Source organism: Camelus dromedarius, chromosome 12, assembly GCF_036321535.1.
Source record: "Camelus dromedarius isolate mCamDro1 chromosome 12, mCamDro1.pat, whole genome shotgun sequence".
Lineage (NCBI taxonomy): Eukaryota > Metazoa > Chordata > Mammalia > Artiodactyla > Camelidae > Camelus > Camelus dromedarius.
In genome coordinates, this window is record NC_087447.1 from 40291443 (window position 1) to 40318762 (window position 27320).

Sequence of the window (27320 nt, forward strand, 5' to 3'; positions counted from 1 at the left end):
GTTTAACAAACATCATTTAAAAATATGAAAGACAAGCCCCAGATTGGGAGAAAAGATTTATAAATCATATAGCTGATAAAGGACTTGTTTCCAGAATATATAAAGACCAACAATAGGAAGACAAACAGGAGGGGAGGGTATAGCTCAGTGGTAGGTTGTGTGCTTAGCATGCATGAGGCCCTGGGTTCAAACCCCAGTACCTCCATTCAAATAAATAAATAAACCTGATTACCACCCCCCTCTAAAAATGTAAAGAATGAAGGAGGTTGGTGACAGGGGAAAAGAGGAAAAATGTAAAATAATAAATAAAACTTTTAGAAAAGAAGACAAACAACCCAATTTAAAAATGAGCAAAAAATTTGAATAGATGTTTCTCCAAAGAAGAGACACAAATGGCTAATATGCACATGAAAAGATGTTTAACATCTTTAGTCATTAAGAAAATGTGGATTCAAACCACAAAGATATTAACGCATAGCTATTAGAAAGGCTATAATCAAAATGACAAGTGTTGGTGAGAATGTGAAAAAAAAATAACCTTTATACTTTGCTAGTGAGAAGGTAAAATGGTGTAGCCATTTTGGTTTTCTTTACTTTGTTTATTTCATTTTATTTTTATTGAAGTATAGTTGATGGACAAATTATATAAGTTACAGGTAGTGTGGCCACTTTGGAAAACAGTTTGGTGGTTTCTTAAAAAATTAAATATAAACTTACCATAGGGCCCACTCCTAGGTTTCTACCCAAGAAACATTGGTAAAAATATGTCCACACAGAGACTTATAGGTAAATGTTCACAGCAGTATTATTCTTAATAGGCAAAAACTGGAAAATATCCATATTTCCATCCGTAGCTGCATGGATAAACAAAATATGGTATATCCATATAATGAGATACCACTCAGCATAAAAAGGAACAAAGTCCTAATTCATGCTACAACATCACTGGATCACAAAAGCAGTAGGTTAAATGAAAGCAGCCAGGCAGAAAGAGCACATATCGCATGATTCTGTTTATATGAAATGTACAGCAAAGGCAAATCTCTTTATAGAAAAAATGAATCAAATCAGTGTTTGTCTAGGGCTAGAGTGGGAGTGAGTTTGAGAGTAAATGAACATGACGAAATGCTTTCAGGTGACAAACATATTCTGAAATTGGATTGTGGAGGTGACTGCATGACTATAAATTTATTAAAAATCATTGAATTATACACAATGGGTGCATATTATGATATGTAAATTATACCTCAATAAAGCCATAAAGCCTGTTATGTTCATAACCTTGAACCCAGTAATTTCATGCCAAGGGAATAATCAGAAATGTACACAAAGTCTTATGTCAAGTATGCTCATAACAGTGTTTTTTTTAAGTTAATGAAAAACTAGAAAAAAAAAACCTGAGTGCTTAGTAACAGATAAATGATTAGTAAGTGATGATTCACTTGATAGAATAGTATGCAGCCATTAAAAATAGTATTTACAAAGAATGTTTAACAACCTGGGGAAATGCTTAGGATAGAGTACAAAAATTGTTCTTATGGCCAGATTTCTCCAAAAGGAAAATGTATAAATGTGTATATTTAAAAACACAGCTGAATTTGTTCTGTGAATGTATATGTCTATAAATGCAGCATAACCAGATGCATACATGGGCAAAGTTTTGTTTTCCTTCTGGGCATTTATAAAAAAGAAACTTCTGGTGCCTATAAGTCATTTCTGTTTTCTTCTTTGTCCTTTATTATCTTTTCTGTTTTTTTTTTCTTTTTTCAAAAAGCATGTATTCACTGAAAAGAAAATATATATATATGTATGTATATGTATAACTGAATTGCTTTGCTGTATGCTTGAAATTAACATTGTAAATCAACTACATTTCAACAAAAAAATTAAATTTAAAAAAGCTATCAAATTTAAAACTGAAAAAAAGCATGTATTTATTTTAAAATCTAGAGAAAAAAATTGTTTAAAGAAAAGAAAGCAACAAGCCGCTCCTTGCCTGATGAGAGAAGAGGCTGAGGTTTCTTGAGTGAGGGGTACACCCTGGCCTCAGTGAAAGTGTTCTCAAGTCAAGCCCTGCCCTGTTCTTGCATCTCTAATAAGTGGATGAGTCCAAGCGAGGTTGAATGGGACTCAGACAGCTGTTTCCAGGTGTGCTCACTGCCATTTATACCTGCAGCTGCTGATAAGCCCTCTATATCATTTCACAGCGTGGCCGGGATATTGGGTGATGCTCCTGACTCTGAGGGGCATAGGAATACTGCTGCAGAGCCAGCCACCCACTCTGGGCAGGATGAGGGAGATGGGTACTAGGGACCCACTGACAACCAACAAAAAAACCCCTCAGTGTGGACATCTCCCACTGCCTCACTGCCCCCATCACAATGTCTGACACCAAACACCTTCTTCATCCCCAGGGAAAGGGTCAAGGCAGCCCCTCAACTGGCAGAGAATAATTTCCCTTGTTTGGTGAAACATGTCTTAAAATAAAACTTATTTCAGGCAATGGAAATGAGTTAACAGACTAAAATTTGTACCTGCTACAGCCATACACCATACACAGTGTTACAGTCAAGTTTGACAAATCTACATTTATATACATTGATACTGACATCCCTCAACTCCTTGTCACGTGCCACACTCAGGCTATAATCAGTCAGCTGGGGCACCGGATCTAGCAGTTGCAGGGACAGAGCATGCACTCCAGAACAAGGCTGCCAGGCTTTGCCCCCTAATGGCTGTGTGTCCTTGAGCAAATTACTTAACCTCCCTGGGCCTCCATGTCTTTATCTGTAAAACGCAATAACAGTCTTAATATCTTCCCTGTACCATTGCTGTGAGAATGAATTAAACCTGGCCCACAGTTACGTGTTTTTATGCGTTAGCCATTGTTGTTACTCTTTGTGCATTTAACCAGAGATTGTATTTGGTACTTACTATTTTATAAAAACCAGTGGAAAATAGAAATGTAGAAATGTTAATACTGGTGATCATTAAACCGTGACAAAGATGGGAAATTTTCATTCTCAAATGAGTACCTCCTGGATTTGTTTGTCACACGTAGGTTCAACTGTTAAAGAAAAGAACAGATAAAAGAAAACCATAGAAAATCTAGAAATGTAGCGGAACAGACTCTATCGGTGCCCCACCACATCCGCTCCACGTTTACCGCTTCTGTGCACTCCAGCCTGGCTTCCCACCCCAGCCGCCGGGACTCTGCCTCAGTGCTTTCTCTGGGACTCCCCCTCGGGAGTAGTCACAGCCAATGACTGATGGGAAGTGGTGGATAAATACCCCAGCTTCCCAACCCCTCAAGAGAGGAGTGTTCTGCACAGTTTACCAAGGCCCCTGGGGAAGGTAAGCTCCAGTTACCCACTGTGGTTACTTGCTGGAAAAATCACCCTTTCTCAGCTTTCTGTCCTTCCCTCTCTCATTTCCCTACCCCTCTGTACCCATTAGCATCTCCTCGGGTCATTTCTCAAATAAACTACCTGCATTCAACTTTTTGTCTCAGGTGTTACTTTTGGGGAAACTCAACCAAGATACATTATTAAAGATCGTGCCTACAAGGTTAGGCACATGTGGTGATTTAATAACGTTTTTAACCTGGGGAGCAGTGGGGACTATAAACATCTCTCATCGCTTTAAAAGCTATTGTTTTGAAAAATAAGCAGGTGTCCAAGTTTCAAACGCTTGACATTTAGATGGATTTCTGGGAACACTCACTGTGTATGAAAGCAGAGGGCTGCTGTGATCAGTCACTCCTTCTCTTGATGGACATTTGTTTTATTTTCAGCTATTACTGGAACAAACAATGCTTCCACTAACATCCTTCTGGCAAAATCTGTGCACATACCCTTGATTTTCTCTTAAGCGCAAATTTCCTAGAGTGGGACCCTGGGTCAAAGGTGCTGTGTTGCCAAATTGCTCTCCAGTTATTCTCCACCACTTCCCTAGGTCTGGTTTCATAAGTGTTTTCTCAACTCAATTCTCTGCTCGCTGTGGCCGAGCAGAAACTGCTTTTGGCCCCGGCTGAGGATTCTGACGGGCAGGTAGGCTGCAGGCTGCAGGCAATGAGCTCTTATACAGTGGAGAACAGGCAGGGCCACAGGTCTGGGTCCAGCCCCAGGGTTAAGAGACTGAGTTGAGTAAGAGTCAGGGTCCAGGTCAAGGCTGACCCTGGGAGCAGGGCTGTAGCTACTGGAGAGCTGAAACTTTACCCAGGGACACGGAGGGTGAGTCCTCGCCGCATGGGTGGTGGCAGCAAAGTCTGTGTCCCCGGGAGCCAGAGCAGGACCTGACTGGCTCATATGGCAGCTTTGTGCAAAGGAGGAAAAGATGTCTCTTCTTCAGGGTAAAAACAAAAGACTGGGAGGGGCTGCAAGATGGCAGAATAGAAGAGTGCAGATCTCAGCCTCTCCTACAAATACATCAAAAATACATCTACATGCGGAACGATTCTCACAGAAGACCTACTGAACTCTGGTGGAAGAACTTGCACAAGTGGAACTACAGGGAAAATCATCACAAAATGGGAAAAATAGCAAAATCCTACTGTATAGCACATATAAAACTATATTCAATACCTTGTAAATAGCCTATAACAAAAAAGAATTTGAAAAGGAATATATTTATACATTTATCTACGTGTAACTGAGTCACTATGCTGTGCACAAGAAATGAACAACATTGTAAATCGACCATACATCAATTTAAAAAGAAAAGGTTGAGTTAGTGTATTACTGCATAACCTGAATGGCTCTGCATGGTGGGCAGCATCCCTGACTCCATGTGCACCCACACCAGGGGGGCACACATGTATGTGGCTGGCAGCACACACACTCTGAATGCCTGTCTCCCCACCCCCAGTTTCAAAGGCTCAGGGGCCTGGGAATCAGGCATTAAAGGGCATCAGGTGGCAAGACTGCAAAGGGCAGCTGCAGTGTAGGGGGGACAGGATGCACATGTGTGTGCAGAGAGTGTGCACAGGCCCGAGTGCCACTGTGAATTCAGGGCAAATGTGGCTCTCCCCTGCTACATGTCTGGAGACCCAGAGTCTCTATGCATCAGTGTGCTCTCAAATTAGGGTGTGTGTCTACCACGTGGATGATGCCCCTTAGATGTGGTGCCCTTGAGCAGTGCACAGCATGAAATCCTGAACATGGGCCACAAGGCACCATCCATTCTAGGTCTGTGAGCTGTACCCCACCTGGTGGTGGGTGGGCTCCTCAGGAGCTTCTGGCCTGGCTCCGCCTAAGCTCAGGGATGCAGCAGAGACTTCAGATCTGAGTAGGGAGGGGCTGAGGAAGTAGAATCCAACTCAGGCCTCAGCCATCTCCCAAGGTAGTTCTCCGCGCTCAGGCTACCAATTAAAGGCCTTGAAGATGAAAGAGGAAGGCTTCGGTAAGCAGCCAGGCAAGACGAAAGCCAAGCCTAAGTAGTGTTTTATGGCCTCCTAGTGGGAGGATTCATGTGCTCCTTATTATGCTCAATCAAGAGCTTGTGATTACAGAAACGGGGGAGAGTCTAACCAAGGCAGCCACCTGGCCCTGGCTTTCACTCCTGACTCACTTTGACAAACCACACGTTCTCATCTCCCCACCACCGGGCATCTTAGGAGCACACTGATTGCTCCAGGCTTCTGGCAGCAGGCCCCACCCACCCTGGACAGACACTACACCCAAGCCCCCTCCCCAGCCCAGGAGCCTGAGCCTCCGCTGCGTGGCAGACCAGCGCCTAGAGGTGCTGGGGGCAGAGCAGCCCGGCCCTTCCTTCAGCCGGGCGCTCGTGGAGGGGCAGGAGGAAGGGCGGCGCCCCTGGCTGGGGGTTGGCAGACTGACAAGCCCCATCCAGCCCGCCCTGCCCCCTGCTCCCTCGACCCCAGCTGTGCTCAGCAGGCTGGCTCACCACCCCATGGACAGGAGCAGAAATGCCCATCCCACACTACAGGTATTTATTTCCTTATTGTCTGTCTCCCCCTATAAGAATGCAAGCCCCATGATGAAGGGCTTGTGTTAGTCATCCTCCTGCTACTGTGACAAACTCCCACCAACCTGGTGACTTAAGATTTACTATCCTACAGCTCTAGAGGCCAGACACCTCACTGGGCAAAGCTCAAGGGCAGAGCTTCATTCTTTTCTGGAGCCTCCAGGGGAGAATTGGTTTCCTTTCCTTTCCCGGCTTTTAGACGTGGCCCACACTTGTTGGCCGGTGGCTCTTTTAATCGCTTCCCTCTGACCTCTGCTTCATCACGTGTCCTCTCTGCCTCTGCCTCTCCTGACTCCCTCTTCCACTTTCAGGGACCCTCGTGGTTATGCTGGGCCCCCCGAGTGATCCAAGTTGGTCTCCCTATCTTCTGGTCAGCTGATCAGCAACCTTAACTCCCCCTTTCCATGTAACATAACACGTTGACCAGTACTGGGGTTTAGGATGTGGACGCCTTTGGGGGGGCCCTCATTCTACCTAGGGTATATTGTCTCTTGTTCACTGCTGTATTCTCAGTGCCTGAACAGCGTCTGACAGTTGTTGAATGAATAAGCAAATGAACAAATTATTAAGAACAATATTTAATAACATAGGAAACAGTAATTGTGCTTAGTAAGTGCCAGGCACTGTTCGAAGTGCTTTACGTACACTTATACGAACTCACCTAATCCCCAGCAGTTCGGTGAGGTACCCTTGACGATTGCCTCCGTTCTACAGAGGAGGAAATTAAGGCACAGATGAGTTGCCCGCCCCGGGCTACACAGCCAGTTAGTGGTGAAGCTGAGATGTGACCTCAGATTTATTAAGCACTTACTTGGTTGCTGGCCCTGGCTGTGCTTGTTCCATTTCTGATGTCATTTCATCCTCATGAGAGGCCACAAGGAAGGTGGGCAGAATGTGAACCCTGGTCTTAGCGGACCAGAACTAAGTCACTGGTTCAGCTGGGGGAGTTGGAGGGGTCCTTCGGCTCAGTTGAGGCAATAGATTGCATGTTGCTTCCCGGGTCTCCTTACGTTCTAATCAGACCCGGACATGGTGCTCAAGTTCCCATCATGATGCGGGGCTCCTGCCTTGGACCCTCCTCTCTAGTCCTGCTTCTATTCTGTGCAATTAGTACCCAGACCAGTAGCAGGCATGCAGCAGACCATGAACTTCACCTGCAACTGGGGCTGGCAGCTCTGCCTCCTAGAAGCCTGTCCTTCTCCAACGACAGGAGCCTGCTTCCAACCACACCCAGAGTGAAGGTTGCATTGCCCATTTCCTTGATGACAACTCTGGGGACCCCCATAGCTGGGCCCCATCCATGTTTTGCACATGCTGGAGCTGCTTGCTCTCTGCATGCTAGCCCCTGTCACTGGCCTCTGTGACGGGCTCCCCTACCAGAGCCTTCTTCCCAGCTGCCCTGATTTTCCCTGCCAGCCTGCTCTTCAAGGCCAGGAGCTCTCAGGCGGGCGGGAAGACTCCAAGGACTGCCTCCGCTTCCCTGGCTCTGCAGGGAGAGGGCCACTCGAGCAGGGAGGCGGCCCTGCCCCCAACTCACTTGCATCTTAACCTTTGTAATCAAAGCCAAGAAGAGTGAAACTCACTTGTGCCTGCCAACATAGTGGGGCATCGCATCTTCTGTTCCTGCAAGCACATTTTTCTAGGTCAATGTCAGATCAGGGAAATCCAATGCCGCATGTCCCAACTTTCTATTTGCAAACAGAGAAGAGGCTTTCCAAAACAAATAGTGTTTACAAGCAAAGCCTGGAGACGTTTCTATCAGAGACACACTCAGTACCCCAGCAGGACAGATGCTTCCTGCCTTGGCTGCTGTAAATCCAACAGCAGCCCCAGCTCCAGCCTTAGAAGGATAGGCTGCGTTGAGGGAGAAAATGTGTATATACACTTATGTGTTGATGTGTGCCTGTACAGATGTGCATATGCATGTTTCCTTAATGATCTTTGGGTGTGTTTAGCATGTGGATGTGAATTAGGGGTTATGCCTATGTACTTGTGTATATGTGTATGTGTATGTATACAGGCATGTGCACATGCGTGTGCATGTGTTTCTGCCTGATGATTTTGCACCCAGCCCTGCTCCTCAGACATCCAGTCCTCTCTGTAGACAATTTCCTCTTCTTACTGCTACAGTCCAGCCCTCATCCTGTTCTTTTTCTCATCTGAGTGAGGAGCTAAGGCTCAGGGTCTGATATGCTGTAAATGCGTTTCCTCCATCCTGTTTCTTCTCAATGTCCACCCGCTGCCTGCTCCCAGTTAGATGTGGACATTCTGTCCAGGGCAGCTGAGTGCCATTTCTGCTTGCCGCGTTGGGATCCAGCAGTCTGAGTTCCCAGCATGTTAACACCTCTTGGTAAATGGCACTTCGTACTGTCCTAGGAAGGCCTCTGGTGTCACATCTCACAGACAGTCACCCTGACATCAGGATGTCCCTCACAGACTCTCTTCCTGGCGCCACCAGCACAGTCTTCCCCCGAGCACTGCCGATTTCTCAGCTCACAGCCCCACCTGCCTGGGAAGCACCGGTTTCATCCACTCAAGCAACTCAGCCTGGCTTCCAAGAGCAGAGTGATTTTCTTAGCAAACCCTCCTGGTGCCTCCAGGAAAATCTCGGGGCTGGGGGGTGCTCCCTTGTGGTGCATTAGCTCAGGCCCCTCCATGAGCCCTTCAGTCTGGTCCTCGGCCACACCTTTCTCCACTGCCGCTTCTCTGCCATCAGCCCACACCCCAGCTGCCTTCCAGACCAGCTCCACTCCCGCCCCGCCCCGAGGAGGCCTGCTCCCAGACACCTCCCGCCCTGTGGTGCCTTTCCCACCGGCCCCGCCTCACTGAGTGACAGCTGCCCGTGTGTTGCCCAAGGATTGTTTTCAGGTTGCCTCACAGCACTTATCTCGCCCTCCCACCTAGATTGCAATCTCCTGCTAGAGTCAAGGCCTCCGCTCCCTGTGAATAAACCATGGAACGCGACACAGGTCTGGACACGGTACAGACCCGTCTTACCACTGTGGCTCGTGGGTGAGTGGATACAAGTAGACGAGGCTGGGGTGGGGGGCGGTCAGGCCATAAAACTGCGTGCCAGGCATGGCGTCTGGTGACTCATCGGCCCTGCCTCATTTAACCCTCCCGATAACCATGGGAGCAGGGTAACATTATCCCCATCTCAGAGATGAGAAAACAGAGGCTGAGAGAGGCCACACAAATAGCAAATGGCAAAGTCAGGACTAGTCCTAAGTCCATCTGACTCCACTTCCCTGTTACCTTGAGATGACCACAGCAGTGGTAGGCAGAGTTCTAGAGTCCAGAGCTTCCTGAAATTTTAAAGCACACCCTACCAGAAAAGGTTAGAGCCAGCACTAGATTAGCACTATCCAATAAAACTTTCTGCAATGATGAAATGTTCTTTTCTATCCTGTCCCATAGGGTAGCCCCCAACCACGTATGGCCAGTGAGGACCTGAAATGTGGCTAGTGTGAACTGTCTAGGGAACTGGATTTTAAATTTTATTTAATTTTAATTAACTGAAATTTAAATAGTCACCTGTGGCTAGCGGCTCCATGTTGGGCAGTATAGCTCTGTGCAACTACTTCCCAAGCATGTTCATGCTGAGCAAACATAGAAAATAACAGTAGTTGTACAGTGAGTGAGGCTGCTTGTTACTGGGGGCCACTGGCTCAAAGAGTCCTGCCCTCTCGGTCCTACCCAGCCACCCCAAGGGCTATGACCCTGAGGGTCAATGTTGCGATCAACGTGTAACCCATTCCAGGCATACCAGCTCTTAATGATGGCTGAGTTCCCTGTCAGCTCCAGCCTCCAAGCCCAGGACACCAACGTCATAGTGATGATGAGAAGCTCAGTACAGGACGTGCACGGGACCTTGTCAGTCCTTGCATGGCCTCCTGTCCCTCCATTCCCCACAGTCAGTGCCAAGCCCTGGGCTGGGGCTGCAGTACAAAGGGTGACTCAGAGCCCAGCTTCACTGAGTGTGGGGCATCAATGATGATGAACCAAGCAGCCTCCCTGACCTTCACCGTCAAGGAGCCTGTGGCCCCATGGTTGTCAGAGCAGGACGCTGGTGGGCTCTGGCCCTGTGGAGGGGAGCCCAGGTGCCCGGAGACAGGGATCCAGGCGCCCACCAGGCTATTATTGGCAGCACTTTGGCGCCACCTCCTGGGAAGCTTGGAGAGTGCCAGTGGGCACAAGCTTGCCCAGAGGAAGGGAGGACGGGCCCTGCCCACCAAAGAGGGTTGGTTGTCAGAGACCTCTCAGGCCCCACCTGGCAGCTCTCCGAGGCCCGCAGGGCACAGCAGTGGGGTCAGCTCTCTTCCTGCAGGGAAAGGGCACTTTGGATGGAAGGAGGGGTGAGGCCAGCTGCCCTGGGGAAGGAGACGGGGAAGGGAGGCAGCTCAAGCCCTGTGTGAGTCTGGAAGGAAGACATTTCAGAACCCAGGACCTGGTTCACACCTCCATCGTTAAACAGTACCAGGCCCTGGATATACTGGGAGAAACCCGGCAGGAGCTTGGAGGTGGCCAAAACGTGACTGTGGGAAGTGGGCTGAAGGGCGTGATGTCTGGGCAGGTCTTGGAGGATGAGGAGGGTTGGCTGCACTCAGAGGAGGAAAAGGAACTGAGTTCACAGGAGTTTGTGGTAGAGGGAGCTGCCCCAGGGCCCAAGCCTGGAGGTGAGAAGGGGGGAGGGCCTCTGGGGAAGCGAAGTGGCTCCGGGAGGCCAGAGAGTGGAGACTGGGGGGAAGGGCACTGGAGCTGAAGCAGCTGGGGTGAGGCTGCGGGGGCAGCGCGGTCCAGCTCACCCAGGGCCTTGTTTTCTGCAACCGCCACTCTCTCTGGCAGACCCCCAGGGTCCAACCCCCAGGGACTTCTGTGTTTGAGTGGTTTTCTCCGAGGCTACCCAGAGCAGGTCTGGGGCTGCAGGTGCAGCAGAGGAGCTGCGTAGTGGAGATGGGGAGAGGGGAGGGGACAGCCCCAGGCTGGGAGACAGGAGACTCTCCGCTGACTAGCCCTGTCACCTGGCAGCATTCCTCCTCTCGGGCCTCAGTTTCCCCGACAGAAAGGGGTTGCCTGAAGGTCTCCATCAACACTGCTTAGCCGGTCTGAGTCCCAGAGTGCAGGAAGGGAGTGAGGTTTGGAAACATCTGTGCTCTGGGGAATGTCCCCTGCTCCACAGCGGGGTGGGCGGGGCGCTCTGCAGCCAGGCCCCAGTTGTGCTCAGATGCTGAGTGGGGCTTCTTAAACTGACTGAGTCTTGAGTTCCCTCAGTGGGGGAGCAGGGGGAGTGGGGCCCCCATGGAGGGTTAGATGCCAGGCTGAGCCTCAGAGGCTTATGGGGGAGGGGTCTCTTGGTCAGAGTTCAGCCTCACAAGTTTCTTCATGGCCCCCACAAAGGGCCATGGAGGCCATGCCGGGGGAGCCCGGGGCTCTGTCTAGCTCCAAAAGTCTGAGGAGCCCACCGCAGTTTCTCCCCAAGAGATTGCTGGGAGGCAAAGTAAGAAGTCCCCAGTTGAGACTGTGGAGTCCTTTTCTGGGAGCTGCGAAGTCTTAGTCCTGAAGTCTCTGGGTGAGTGAGTCAGGAAGCTGGGATGGGAGACAGGGCGTGAATGGGGGGCAGGGAGGGGGACAGCCAGAAAAATGGAGGGGGAGGGTATAGCTCAGCAGTAGAGTGCATGCTTAGCATGCATGAGGTCCTGGGTTCCATTCCCAGTACCTCCATTAAAAATATAAATAAATAAATAAAAATAAACCTAATTGCTTCTCCCCAAAATAAAAATTAAAAACAAAAACCAGGCATGAACAACTGAAGCCCCTGGAAAGCACACTGAGCCTCTTATCTGAGGGAGGCAGGGCAGGGTTAGGGTGACGCCTCATTTTATGACGGTAACACTTCCCTCAGGGAAGAATGTCAGAGGTCAGCAGTCCAGCCCAGTAATTCACAGAAAAGGACATCAAGCCGTACATTAGAGAGTAACGTGCACTGGGCCAGAGGGTACATTGGTGACTGAGTGACAGAGAAGTAGCTCCTTAGGGGAGGGACCTGAAGATTCCAGCAGGCTCTTAGTACCAAAGGGCAGAGGGAGGCATCCTGCAAGTGTGAAATACACACAGAATTTCAGGATTTAGTGCAGAAAAAAAAAAAAGGATATGGAATATCTCATTACTGATTTTTATTTTAATTATATGTTGACATGACAAGATATTGGATATATTGGGTTAAATAAAACATATTAAAAAGTAATGTCACCTGTTTCTTTTTCCTTCTTTTAATGTGGCTGTGAGAAATGTTAAGATAAATAAGCAGTTGGCATCTGTAGTATATATTTGTTACACACCCGGCAGTGATTTCCAACGCTGGCTATGCCGGGTTGTTTCATTGCTGTCACCCCCAGACCTAGTCCACAGAATGGGAGAGGGTGGGGATAGACAAGGGAACCTTAGAGGACTTTCCACGTGTGAGGCACTGGTCTAAAGTTTACCATCTCACTTTGTCTTCAGAATCCCCAGTTACAGGAGTTCATCCCTCCAGCAGCCGGCCCTTCGTGCTGGGACTCCCCAGACCCTGGTCAGGAAAGTGACCACAGGAACCACAAGGTGGCGCTGTTCTCACAACCCTCCAGTCCCCTGAAACCTCCCGGCACCTGAGCCTAAAACAGTATTTGGAAGAAGAGGCTTTCCCTGGACCGGTTGTTGAATTCTTTCTCGGCCTTCAGCTGCCAAAGGTTGTTCAGACTCAGGAATGCGGCTACGAAAAACACTCTTCTCTGAGTGCAGTGCAGGCTGCAGCTCCTCGCCAGTTCTCCTCTACAAAGGAATTCAATACCCAGAGGCCCTCGGGCACGCCTAACACATACGGGAGGAATGCCTACACGCTAAGCAGTAGCACGTGCGTCCGCGCGTGTGTGAACAGGGCAGCCAGAGCCAGAGGACGCTGGTGTCAGATTGTTTAGCAGTGGGTTTTATTTTCCTTTCTGTTTTAGCTTTAGATTTTCTTAGGAAGGAAGGAAGGAAGGGGGGAAGGAAGGAGAAAGAAAGAAAGAAAGAAAGAAAGAAAGAAAGAAAGAAAGAAAGAAAGAAAGAAAGAAAGAAAGAAAGAAAGAAAGAAAGAAAGAAAGAAAGAAAGAAAGAAAGAAAGAAAGAAAGAAAGAAAGAAAAAGAAAGAAAGAAAGAAAGAAAGAAAGAAAGGAAGGAAGGAAGGAAGGAAGGAAGGAAGGAAGGAAGGAAGAGGGAGGGAGGAAGGAAGGAAGAAAGAGAAAAGAAAAGAAAACCTATAATGAAACCAAATACGTAAAATTAAAGGGAAAATTTTAAAAATTGTGCCTGTTACAGTTGCAGGTGTGGAGGCAGAAGAGTCTCTCCCCGGTGAGTAATTGTCTGAAGCATCATTTGAAACCCACCAATCTAATCCCACAGCCTTGTTTCACGTATGAGGAAGCTGAGACTCAGGAAGGAGAAATGACTTGTTCAAGACCACACAGCTACTTTTAAATGTTTTTATTTTAAATCTAAGTCCCCAGGGCAGGGGTTTCCACTGAGAAATAAAGGCAGTTTCTGCTTTCTCTGACTTCTGCCCAGATTCTCTTCCAACTGTGATGACAGCCCAGGGCAGAATGATGGTCATGCATGACACGTCCATCCAGCTCTGTTCACCGCGAGCCTTTTCAGCAACTGTGGTCCTGCACGACGCTCACACTGTCCCTGAGAGTCGGGAAAGGTAAGAGAATACCCCAGGGATCTGAGAACAAACCAAGGCACAGAGAGACCACCTGACTTGCTCTGGAGCATAGAGCGAGTGAGCGAGTGTCAATTAAAAAAATAAAGTAGAAGATTAGCACCCAGGACTCCTGCGACAATTCTACACTTATAGTCTAGAGCTGAGTTTATTCTAGGCTTGGTGGGAAACACTTTAAAAAAATAAAGGAGGAGGCTGTTAGGTATTGGTTCCCAAGCTGATGGAAAAAAAAAAAAGTGAGAGCAAGTCTCTGTTCCTTAAGAATAGGACCCTGACTTCTTCATTTTTATATATTCAGAGCCAGGCATCATGGCTGGTCCATCGTAAGCCTCTAACTATTCATTGAATGAATAAATACATGTGACACAGACATTGAAATAGATACGCTTGGTTCCTGAGACAAGTAATTAAGATGCTGCAAATGTTACTATCATTTCCAAAATCCACATAGACAGAAACCCTGGGCAGATGTCTTGAGAGGAGGCAAGCTGACAGCACACAAGGATTCGCTGGTCTTTCTTTCCTGTCACTCTGAACGGTAACCCTCTAGGGGATAGCAGGCTTCCGACAGTGCTGAGCTCCTGGCAGCATTCTTTTGGTTTGAATCATCCATTTAGCTAACATTTCCTACCTACCTACTAAGGATCACTGCACGTTAGGTCCTGAGGCATATGGAATAGATAAGTTGGATAGCATATTTAATAGTATAATATATCAGGAGTTAGATTTAAAACGAGAACCTTTAAAGGGAGCTAGCTGTGTGATCTTAACAAGCGCTGACTCAGTGTCGGTGAGAACAGGGGAAGCAATAATTAGCAATCCAATCTAGTGGCTATTTTCTAAACTCTGATATGCCCAAGAACGAGTGCTGGGGACTTGGAGAAACAGGGATGAGCAAGACAAGCCACTGGAGCTCTTCAGATAGACGGGCAAGCACAGAAATAACCACTTAGCATCAGGTTTATCCATGTTGGAATGTGTATCAAGACTTCATTTCTTTTTATTGCCAAATAGGATTCCATTGTATGGATGTGCTACATTGTGTTGACCATTCATAGTTGCTAGACATTTGGGTTTTTTCTACATTTGGGCTGCTATGAGTAATACTACCACGAGCATTCATGTACAAGTTTTTGTGGGAACATATGTTTTCCTTTCTCGTGGGTAGATACCTACCTAGGAATGAAATTGCAGGATGATTTGCTAATGCTATGTTGAACCATTTGAGAAACTGAGAGGCTTTTCCAAAGGGCCTGCACCATGTTACATCCCCACCAGCGGTGTGTGCAGGTTCCGATTTCTCCCCATCCTCTCCAACACTTGTTATTATCTGTCTTTTTGATCACAGGAGCCCTTTTGAGAGTGCTCTTGTCAGATATTTTTCTCCTGCCTTCTGTGGGGCTGGACTCAGAGGAGGGACCACCAGCCAGCAGGGGGAGAGGTGGCTCTGGAGAGGGACTATTCATGGGGTCCCAGTGCAGGTGGTCAGTGGTGCGGGGCACGAGGCTGCACTTCCCGGCTGGGTGTGGTCCTGCCTCACCTGCGAATTACGGCAGCCTGCTAAGCCCGAATGATGGGCATCCTTACCTGTGCTTGCAGCACCCAAAGTGCAGGGGCACAGGCAGGCAGCTGACGGAGCAGAGACTGGGAAAGACCAGGTTCTGGAAGGTGGATACTCTCAGGCAGCCGCCAGAGTGGAAGAGATCTTACGTTCATTGCATGTCTGCTGTGTGCCCACGCCTCCCGTTATCTCATTTCATTCTCACAACAGGATGAGGAAAAGGAATCAAAATCTTCATCTTAAGACCTGTAGATTCTGACTTCTTTACCTGTTCCAGGGTTTCTCGGGCTTTTTTTTTAAGTCTCTCCCCTACAAGCCCTTTTAGGCAATGTTTTCTAACTGCTTCCCCCCATAAAATTTTAGTACCACATATCTGTTTACATACTGTATGTACATCTATGCTTTAAATATAAACATAAGAATATTTTTGTCCCCTAAGACCAACTCTTGCCCCTTAGGGATGACACTCCTTGTGGGGAAGCCTTGCCCTCCTGCACAATGGACTGAAAAATGATGATAAGACAATGCACCTGCCTTCAAGATGCCATGGTCCACTGAGGATGATTCAAAAGTTACAAACCAAGGGACAAAACCCCAAGCACTGCAACAGGAACTGACAACACAACGACCATGTGTGCTTGAGATAAGAGGCTGACACACCAGGGGCTGGGCAGAGGCCACGGACCTGCTCTCTTGGGAGTTACCTGAGTCATCCAAGGCTGCATTCAGTGCATCTCTCCTGATCCTCTCCACTCTGCTCCTGAGCTGCTGAGTAAGCTCCCCTTCTCAAGTGACTCCCAGGAAACTGGTTTAGCAGCACAGCAGAAAGTCCAGGCAGCTAGGGGGGCGGGAAGCAGAAGATGGGCCTCCATTCAGAAGCCAGCAGCTGCAGGAATCTTTCGCTGCACCACGAGGCTCATCCTGTCCCCTGACCTTGGGCTCCAGGAGTGCATCCAGGCTGGGCAACAAAGAAGGGCATGCCCCGTAAACTCGAGTTGATTTTAATGTCAGCTGGCTTGCTCAGTCCCTCTTTAAAGGAATTTCATGTCCACCTGGCCACAATTTGGTTTTACTCCTGTGTGTGCTGGTGGCTCAGGACGCTGGCTGTGGCCACCTAACCCAGCTGCAGAGCGCATCACGACAGAGTCTCTGATGCATGAGCTCCCCTTCGCCGCGCGCAGAACCTCAAGGGCTCTTCCAGCTGTGCACCTAGCAAAAGTAAGAAAGCATGCTTAGACCCAGGGAGCAAAGTTTAAATTGTGTTTTTCTTGCTCTTTCTCTTTCTTCTTTGAGGATCTGCCTAATAACCTGCGGTACCATGGGAGATACATATTTGGTCTTTGCCCCCAGTTCCTGGCACACATCTCCAAAAACTCTCAGAATCTCTGAAACGATGAGTGTCATCTCAGTATAAGATGACTGGTGGCTGGGGGTCCCTAGACAGCTTCCGGGTGGGAGCAGGACACCAGAAAGACCAGGGCTTGATTAGAGGGTTGGAGCTTTCAACCCCACCCCCTGACCTTTGGGGAGGGGAGAGCCTTGGATGGAGTTACTCATCAGTGACCATTGATTCAGTGAATTGTGCCTCCGTAGTGAAACCTCTGTGAGAGCCCTTCAGTGACAAAGTTCGGAGAGCTTCCCAGTTGGTGAGCACCTCAAGGTGCTGGGAGGGTGGCCCGCCCAGAGAGGGCTTCACACCCCTCCCCATGTACCTCACCCTGTGCGTCTCTTCCATTGGCTGTTCCTGTGCTGTTTCCTTTATAGTAAACCAGTAAGAGCAAGTAAAGCTCTTTCCTGAGATCTGGGAGCTCTTCTGGCAAATTGTCGAACCTGAGGGAGAGGGTCATGGAGCCCCAGGTTATAACTAGCTGGTCAGAAGTAGCTGGGACTCGTGACTGGCATCAGAAATGGGGATGGTCATGTGGGCCTTGACCTGAGGGTCTGCACTAACCCCGGGTGAATAGCATCAGAATTGATCTGAGTTGTTGGATACCCAGTCAGCATCCAGGGTGTTGCAGACTGGTGGCTGGTGTGGGAAAACCCTGTCAGAAGTGTCAGAACCACTTGTACGGTTCATTCACTGTTTGCAGTATCCCCAGCCCAGAGCCCTTTACCTGCACAATCTCATTAACGCACCTGACAACCCCAGGCGGTAGGTACTGTCATTGTGCCCACGTTACAGATGTGAAGCCTGGGGCTGAGAGTAACAGAAGCTGAGAGCTGGGATTTCAACCCTGGTCTAACTCTGAAGTCAACATTGTGTTTTAAAACAACTCATTTGTTTGCTTTTAATTTTTTGCATAGGTGCTACGTGTACAATTTGCAAATTTCACCAGGTACAGAAGGGTTAACCCAGGACAGTCCTCTGCTGACGGACTCACGGTGCTGTGCGCACAATGTTTTGCACTTGTTTATTCAGCAAGGATTCGCTGGGTGCTCCCACGTGCGAGGCTCTGTTCTAGGAGCTGGGAACAGAGATGATCGAAACAGCAAAGCCTCTGTTCATCTGTTTTTATAGAGCTGACATTCTGGAGGGCAAAGAGAGACCTTCAAACCTACACACACACATACACATACATACACAGAGGGAGAGAGAGAGAAAGAATATTCTGTGTATTTTAGGAGGTGATAAATGCTATTAAGAAACCAAAGCAGAGGACTGAGAATGATGAGGAGAGTTGCTATCTTAGATGTGGTTTGGAGAGCCCTCAGATAAGGTGACATTTGAGAGACACGAAGAAAGTGAAGAAGGTACCTGATAAGGGTGTAGCATCTGGAACAGGTAACGGGCTCTTCTGATTCAACAACAAAAAGACAAGCAGCGCCACTTTTAAAAATGGGCAAAGGACTTAAATAGGCACATCTCCCAAGAAGAAAAACAGTCAACAGACATATGAAAAGACATTCAACAGTTTACACCTTACATCCAGTATCATTAGTCACTGGAAAAATACAAATCAAAATGACTTCACCCCCATCAGAATGGCTATAATAAAAAAAAATGGAAAATAAGTATTGGTGAGGACGTGGAGAGGCTGGAACCCTCCTGTGTTGCTGGTAGGAATGTAAAATGGTGCAGTCACTGTGGAAAACAGTTTGGCAGGTTCTCAAAAAGTTAAATATAGAATTATCATACGACTCAGCAATTGCAATCCTAGAATTGAAAACAGGTCCCCACACAAGTACAGGTACATGTGTGTTCCCGGCAGGACTATTCGCAGCAGCCAAAAGGTAGAGGCAGCTCAAGTCATCAGTGGATGAATGGAGGAGCAAACTGTGGGGTGTTCACACCACGGAGTATTATCAGCCTGAAAAAGGAACGAATACAGATGCACGCTACCACCATTCATTTTCTTGAGATCTTTCACCAATTTCTCCTCTCTTGGTTCTTAATTTGAACCCAGTCAAGAAAATTTGAACTCAAATTATTAAAAAAAGAATGGTGGTAGCTGCTGGCAGAAAGTAAAATATAAAACTCGGAAAACACTTCAGTTTTCCGTTTGATTTTAGCCACAGTCATACTGTCTCCTTCGCTTGGGCTGGGGTGCTACCAGCAACACTGCCCCGTCTTCTGATCTCTGGTGAAGCTTGGTATCTCCCCCAGCAATGATGAAGGTTTGGTCCCTGAACAGATAGTATTAGGGTCACCCAGGAAATTGTTAGAGATGCCGAGTCGAGGGCTCCGTCCAGGAGCCTGTGTTTAAGACCCGCTTCCCTGCCCCCTGCAGTTCTGATGTTTGCTGAAGTTTGAGAACACCAGCTAAAAGGTGATGAGTGCCGGCGTGGGCTGCCCGGCAGTGTTGGTCAGCCTCCTGGCCAGCGGGTGAATCTCCAAAACAACACAATCAAACTAGCAAGGGTCTTGCAGAGATAGTAAGCAAACAGACCCACTCCACGTGTTTGCTTTAGACTAAGAAAGAGCAGACACAGAGTGACGATGACAGAGGGATATAAATGAAGAGACACAATTTTAGCAGTATCTATCCAAGTTGCCCCCAAGGTAGGAAGTCTTTCCCTTGTTAACAGTGGGGCTTTGGGTAGGTCCCTTCATTTGAATCTTGCTCATGTATCATCAGGGGCTGGATGGAAATCATCCTGCAGGAAGGATGTGCAGACCATGAGAGAGAAAGGAAAAAGAGTTTAAAAGTGACAGCCTCAGCAGCAGGACCTAAGTGTGGATGGGAGCGTGTTCTGGGTACAGAGTGAACTTCTTCTGACCCAGCCGTGCTGGCGACACTGCACCGAGGCAGACAAAAGGTTTGCCTTCGTAAACAGAGAAGAGCTGTCTGCTCAAGACCCTCCATCACCCTCCATGGTCTAAGCAAAAGGGACCATGCCAGGGACACTCCCCTCACCCAGCCTTCCCTGGAGCCCCAGCTGAGTGCACACAAAGGGAGCTCTGTTCCCTGTCTGCTTTGCAACAGCTTTGTTGGCTGGACCCTGCAAGGATGCGGAGGCGATCATACCATAATAGCTGACACTCCCTGGTGCTTGCACCATGCCAGGAGCTCTGCTAAGTGGCTTAAGGAGCTATTTCTTGTAAGACTCACAACAGTCCTGGGAGGCAGGTGCAGTTCCTGCCCTCCTTTTATAGATAAGGAAAGTGGGGCTCAGAGATGTGGAGAGACTTGTCCCAGTCACCTGACTGGAGAATAACACAGAGCTGAGGTCATTCCGGGGCCCCTGCCCTTTACGATGCCACGGCAATGCATCTCACAAAGGAGAGATTGGTTAAAAGATGAGAAAACTAGAGTTTAGAGAGAGAAATTAGCTTATCTAAGATTATAAACCTAGACGGTAGCAAAACCATGACAAGAACACAGTTCTTTTGCCCACACCACGATGCCCCCACTGCAGGCTTCTTAATCTGATATTCCTGACCAAGGACAGAGCGTCTTCCGGGAGGTGACCCTTCCCCTGCGAGCTGCCGAGGTTCCCGAGGTTCCCGAGCCGCAGGCTGCAGAGCAGCTCAAAGTCTGGATTCAGGAATCCCACACCCCCACTTGAATCCCTGACCTAGACCTTGGGCAAGTTATTTTACCTCTTTTTTCCCCCAATTTCTTTTAATTAGGTATAATTTAAGTGCATTAAATTCAGTGTTTTTAGTGGACTGTTCTACAAGTTCTGACAAATGTATACCAATATTGTATGTCTACCGCCACAATCAAATGTCCCTGTGCCCTTTTACAGTCAGTGCCTCCCTCCGTCCTACCCTCTGGCAACTAATGATTTGTTTGTAGTCCCTTTAGTTTTGCTTTTTCTAGAACATCATATAAATGGGATCAGCATATAGCCTTTTGAGTCTGACTTCTTTCACTTAGCATAATGCATTCAAGATGCATTTTTGTTGTTGTATGTATGTTCATTCCTTTTCCTTGCTGACCAGCCAGGATCTCAACGTAGCAAAAACCAACAGTAGCCACCCCACTTTAACTGGAAACACCCTGCAGGCTGCTGAAATCTTCACACATTAAGTTTCGGCTCATTATCTTCAAGATGACACAACTCTCTGGGAGACAGTGGTAGTGGACTGGATTGCAGATGCAGATACATCCCTTGGGGACTTCCCAGATTATCTTAGTGACAGCAGGTGCGGGCAAAGAGCCCTGTGGTTTAGGCAGTAATGTGCCCATAAGCTAGAGAATCCTGGGATATTCAGGTCATGGCAGTTAGGGTCAGAGCCAGAACTCAAACTCGGGACCATCTGGATCCAAGTGCAGCCTTCCTCTCTCCAGCAGCTTCCAGCCACATCATGGGGACGCAAGTGTTGCTGGCTGTTGCACAGGTCAGGGGACAGGCTGATGGCATGAGAAGAGAGCTTTTTGGTAAGCCACGATGCCAAAGCCAAATGATAAATGAATCCTCAGTAAAGCTCATTGCAGAATGTACCCCAAAGTGCTCCCTCTCCTACCTACTTAATCAGCATGTCCAAAGGGCACCCAGGCATCTGCATTGTTTAGCAAGCTTCCCAGGTGATTCTATTATGAAGCCATCATTGAAAACGGCTCCAGGGAAGAAATAAACACACCACCCTGCCCCTGGGGCCATGGAGAGAATTGGGTAGAAACGCATTTCTAGATGTTCTTCCTCTATAGTTGGCTAATAACACCAATTCTTCACTCACTTTTGGCACTGGCTCTACCAAAATTCTCTTGCTCCTGAGTCATCCTCCACTTCAGATACACATGCAGAAATTTACAGAGCATATGAATCCACCTGCTAAATTCAAAAGGAAGACAGCCAGGCTCGGGGCTTATCCCTCAGGTGCTGTGTTCCAAGGATGATGGCCCGGATATGGTCCTCTGGGTCTCTTTACCCACCCACGGAAACTTGGCAATTGAAATGTATGTTTTGGATATTCAGGGGCAGTTACTCATGGAAACCTTGAATCCACATGAACACTCTTTCCAAAGCCAGATGGAGTTTCCATTCAGAAAAATCTTGGCATCCATTTCTTCAGAATAATCACAATTTGCAGGCAGGAGCTGGGAGGTTTTGATGAAATTGGTGGCTGGCACTGCCGGTCAGAGGTCAGCTAGCAAAGGGGAGGAGGCCCCTGGCTGACTTGTCCCTGTTCTGTCGGACCTGGTAGCCTTCTATTTCTAATTCAATTTCTAATAACCTCCTCTAATGCAAACTTTCCTTGATGAGGATTGCCTTGTTAAAATATAGGCAGACTCACCCCAGACATTTAAGGCAGCCTAATAGCTAGTAACAGAAACCCAAAGGGAAGTGTATGAGAAGAATCCCAAAACATCTCACGGAGTCTCGGGGCAGACGCGGCAGCTGGGTCTCGGACGCATGAAAGAGGAGAACCAAGAACCAGAGCGACATCACATGATGAGGCAGCTCCTCTCTTCCCATCACCCACCTCGCAAGCTCCTAGAGTCTCATTTCTCTAAATCTCTCTCCATCTCTCTCATTAACTTTCTCTTTGTATGTTGGCTTTTGTCCTCAAGCAGCTAAACAGTGGTGTTCCCAGCCTAAAAATCCAGGAAAGAATCTGATGGGTCAAGCTTTAGACAGGCGTCCATCCTGGTCCAGTCAAAGGGGTGGGAGAGGTGGGCCATCCATGGGGGTACCACAGGCTCTCCTGCTCCCACAGCCAATTGGATTGGCAATGGACACGACCTCTCCCATGGACATTCTGAAAAGAGTCATCCTCTTTTGTCTTTTCCTCCGTCTTACTGTCCTGGCTTCATCTGCTTACTTCTCTGTTTCTTGGCGTACACTGGAGATTCCTTGTGGGCAGGGACCCCAGCCCTTAACTGGCCTGCATTCATTCAGGCTATCCTTACTGAGTGCGAACTCCCTGCAGACTCTGGGCTGGAATGGACAGGAGATGGGTGCAGGGACAGGCATCTTGGGCCATCTCATGGGGCCTGAATTCTAGCAGGGAAAACAGATACCAAATACTGAATAGATACTAAAGAGCTGTGCAGAGACATGAACTCTGAGCCAGCTCTTCACGTCTGTTTCCAAGTTATGTTCAGTGTTGTCTAAGATGGAAGGAAAAGAAAAAAGAGGAGTGTGTAATCAGTCCTTCCTTGGCCTTATTAATTATTTTGAATGGTTAAAGTGTTAAAAATTGGTATGCAATAGTCACCTATCCAGACCTGTAACCGAGTTCAAACTCATTCAGCTCACCGCACGACAGGCCAATAAGTCGGGAGACGAGGTGTTGGGGCAGGGAATAGCGACTTTATTCGGAAAGCCTGCAGACCGAGAGGATGGCAGACTAATGTCTTGGAGAACCATCTTCCTCAAGTCAGAATTCAGGCTCCTTTTATACTAAAAAGGGAAGAAGGTGTGGTTGGTTGTTGCAAACTTCTTGGTGTAGGAATTCTTTGTTATTGCAGCTGTCAAGGGGGGGTCAGGTCATGGTGCCCCTGTGAAACCTCTAACAGGACAAGTGTGATTTTCTATTCTGCAGCTTATCTTTATATAAGTACAAAAGGGTTAATATTCTTTAAGGTCAGAGCCTTGAGAATAGGCTCTCTTGTATATTTCAGGCTAAAGGCAACATTCTTTTACAAAAGGTGCAGAGCTGGCAAGACTAAGCCTGGAAAGCAGGGCGCACAGTTAAAGCCAAAGAAATAGATTTAATATGGAGTCAGATTTGTTCTTTACTGTTACAGACTGAGCACCTCTAAGTTCTAGATGCCTACAGTTTCCTTGTTTGCAAACTGATCCCTACCCTGGTAGTAGTAGTGGTGGTGTTGGTGGTGGTGGTGAGGTGGGGCAGAGGTGATAGATAAGCCCCATCCCTGCCCAAGGTCATTACCTGGCTCCAGCTGCCCTACCCTTCCACCCGCCCCAGGAGGAAAGCACCCAATCATTGGTGCAGGACAGAAGGGCCTTTTATGAAGAGAGACGCCCCCGGCCGGGCCTAGTGTGAACTGTCCACTCCTCCCTCTCACCTCACAGTGATAGAGAGCATTTCTACCAAGAACAGATCTAAGAAAAGTCTGTTTGACTCCAAGAGGTGTTTTGTTACGTTTTATTGTGGGGAGGCATGGGATGGGGTGGGGGGGCTTGCCTTTTTCTTTTTTCTTTTTTTTTTTGGTTTTCATTTATTCACAAACTATTTGAAATACACAGAAACAATACCAGGCACACACCCATATACCCATGTGTAGTTAATCAAGTGTGACAATTAAACAGATGTGAATTTTTGGACACTTGTTCCTCAGAACTCCTCTACACTGGTGCATTCTCTTTCTTAAAGAAATAAAATGTTACAAATACGACTGAAGACCGTCCCCATCTCCCCACCCTCCTTCCACCTCAGAGCCAGTTTGCACGCTCCTGCAGTTTTTACTGTATTTGTAGCACCCATGAACAATAGATACTGTTGTTTTGTGTTTTTAAAATAAGCACAAATAGTAAGCGCGGTGCCAGCTAGTGCCTGCCAAGGCCCTGCGGCCCCCAAACGTCCAGCCCTTAGGCGTCTGCCTGCTCCTCTTTGGAAGATAAAGTCCTGACGGGTGTTGGCCTTGGCAGAATGAACAGCCCTGGGAAGTGACTGGCCTCGCCATAGCTCAGGCTGACTTTTCTCAGCTCGCTTTCCCCCTTATCGGAGTCATCAATTTCTTGCTTGTGTCAGCCCATGTCTCCATCTTACTGGAGTCGTAAATCCACTATCCTCCCGTGTACCAAAGCCCCTTTCCTCACTTATAGCCGATCAGAAATCTGCTCCCCCATCCCTTTGTGTTCACAGCCCCTCCCCTAATAAAAGACCCTAGTTCACCCCAGCGGACACGCAGGTGCCTCTTACTTGTGTCCTGCCTGTAGCAGCAAATCTATTAAACTTCCCTTTGTTCTTAAACTTCCCCTTGCCTTTGGTAAATTCTTTTTGCCAACCCTCATCACCGGCCGCCTCGCAAAGTGTCCCCCAACAGTAAGTGCATCTCATTTTGCCAATTGCCACATTATGTCTTTTGAAATTTATACTTATGTTGCCTAGAAATAGTGTCTCTTTAACAGCTGTATTCTACTGTTTCTGGAAACCAGTTTATCCATTCTTCTGCTGAAAAAGTCGTTTTCACATTTTTGCTTGTGAGTAGTTCTTCTGTAAACATCGTGATACATACCTCCTCAGGCCCATGGCCGTAAACTTCTGCAGGACAGACAGACCTGGGTGCGTGCTAACTTTGTAGGTAATTTTCAACAGGTTACAACTAATTTGGGGCCACTTCCTCAACCATGGAATGAGATTCCAATAGAGAAAATGTGAGAACTTAGAATTTTTGAATGATAATTCCAGGAATTTCTTCCAACACCCTAAAAGAAAAAGAAAATGTCCTTGGTGGGTACAGAGCTTAGATTAGTGTATGATGGATATTGTGGCATTTTAGAAAGTTCCTGACCCTATTGGATGATTGATCTGGATGGCTCTGGATGACTGCCTGCTCTGTGTGCCCCTGGGCCTGTCTGCTCACAATGACCACCCAGACTGTGACCCTTTCTCAAGTCAGGCCCCAAACACAGAGGGTTTCCCTATGTTCCCTGACTCCTGCCTCTAAACTTGTTGGCACCCAGAGCATGTGTGTTTGGGGGCGGGGGAATCTGGTTGAGGCCCATCTGCTTGTCTGTGACTGCCTCAGGTATGAAGCTGGGCAGGGGATGCACTTGTATTTGGGGACTGTAGGTTTCCTTATCTTTCCTTTCTTTCATCTTTTTTTTATCTCTTTGTTTTTTGCTAGCTTCACTTAATAATGGCACTATTGATACATTCTGACATTTAGGAGTACAAAATTTAGACACACCACTCCCCCAACCCCACCTCCATGGGAGAAAACACGTAGCCATCACTTGGGGCAGCTCAACATTCTTCTTTTTTTAAAGTTCAGTCTAAAAGTCAAGATCTCCAGACTTCAGGGCAAAAGATACAAGGTAGAAGTCTTATTCAGGGAAATTCCCTGGTTTTTAAGCCAGCAATGTGGAGGAATGGAAGACCATGGTTTGCTCTGTAAATCTGCATCGTTGCAACCCTTGGCTGAGCCCCGAAATGCGCCCTCTGGCTGCAGCCTCCATTCGGCTTTGGTTTCTTTTTAGTGTCTGTGCCCAGAGTGGCAAGGTGGGGTATCTGGAGATTCAGCTCTGGGCTCTTTGCATGGGATTGGCCATGATAAAATAAATTTTCACATATTGAGGTATGCGGAAGTCATTCTGGCTTATACGTGAGTTAACTTGAATTTTATGCTAACTGAAACAGCCTGTTTGTGGCTTATCAAACATACTTTGTATATCTGCTTTAATTATTAAAGAAAAGGGCACACTGACCAGAAGTAAAGAATGCCCACATTAAAAATAAAGATTAAATGCCTCTCTTCCTGGGACGCCAGTGCTGGTCCTCCTCTGATAAGACTCCCTTCCCAGGTGCCAAGGCCACACGGCACATGCTGGACGTGTACGTGCTGGTCAGGTTTTTTGGAAACCTTGAAGAAATGTATCCCTGACTTGTTTGTTCTGACAAGATATAAAAGTGTGCCGAAAACCCTGCTTCTCTGGAGCAGTTTCTCAGAGGAACCTGGGAATCGGGCTTCCAGGCTGGTCCTCAGTTTGGCTCAGATGAAACTCTTTTCTATTCTTATTATTGATTGTTTGTTGATCATTTTTGTCGGCAGCCACCCCTGGAAAGCTAATGAATAGCTGAGCCAGGTCTGCCAAACAACCAGGGGACAGAGCAGGGGATGTTGGGAGTGAGGAGGCTTTCCCTGAATTTTCAGGACGGCTTGGCCCAGAGACCCAGAAGTTGAAGAGAACATGGCTAGAAGCCACATCTTGGTGACAAACGATGATTTTGAGAGTTCTGGGGGCAAAAAAAAAAAAAAAAAAAAAAGGCAGTCACGAGAAAGAAAGCGTGAGAGCACTGGCTTCAGAGTCAGCCACACGCGGAGTCTCCTCCCAGACCCACTCACCTGCTGTCTGGCTCTGGGCAGATGGCCTAATTTCTCTGAGTCTCCACGCCCTCGCTATAGATTTGGGGTTTGCACAGTGCCTGATTCTAAGGAGGCCCCCAGTGTGCTTTCTTCTCCATTGACGCTTTGCTGTGGACTCAGCTGTATGAAATATGACAAAGAGGCCCCTGCAGGGGAGGAGAACAGCATCTCCAGCTGGGCCTAATAATTAAACTGACACAAGACAGAATAACAGGAGAAAAACATCCACATTTTGTTAAAATTTTATGTGTACATGGGAGCCTTCACAAGAAAATGAAGACCTGAGGAAGAGCCCAGAGCAGAAAGCTCATGCACCTTCTAGACAAAGGAATGATAAATTTATTAAGAAATGACAAGGCAAAGGGGTAGAGGTAGGGACAGTGAATTGTAGGGAAATGACTGGGTGCTAAGTAGGGGAGACTAGTAGAAGATACGGGTTATTTTAGTAAGTGTGTTTGTACAGATCCATCTTGGCACCGACTCCCCCTCTGGTGATAAGGATGTTCTCTTCCCGCTACAGGGAGGGCACCTCTCTCTCATGGGAAATTTTAGGGCCTATTTTAAGGTAGAAAAGGGCAGGTCAGTGAGCCCTTCC

General features: G+C 47.6%; 1 long non-coding RNA gene across 1 annotated transcript; it reads left to right on the forward strand.

Moving 5' to 3' along the window:
- The first annotated feature begins 12988 nt into the window (after positions 1 to 12988).
- LOC116155372 (uncharacterized) lies at positions 12989 to 16226 on the forward strand. The gene is made up of 3 exons (XR_004139266.2): positions 12989 to 13350; positions 13564 to 13702; positions 15740 to 16226. It is a non-coding gene; the product is annotated as an uncharacterized LOC116155372 (long non-coding RNA).
- The last annotated feature ends 11094 nt before the right edge of the window (positions 16227 to 27320 follow it).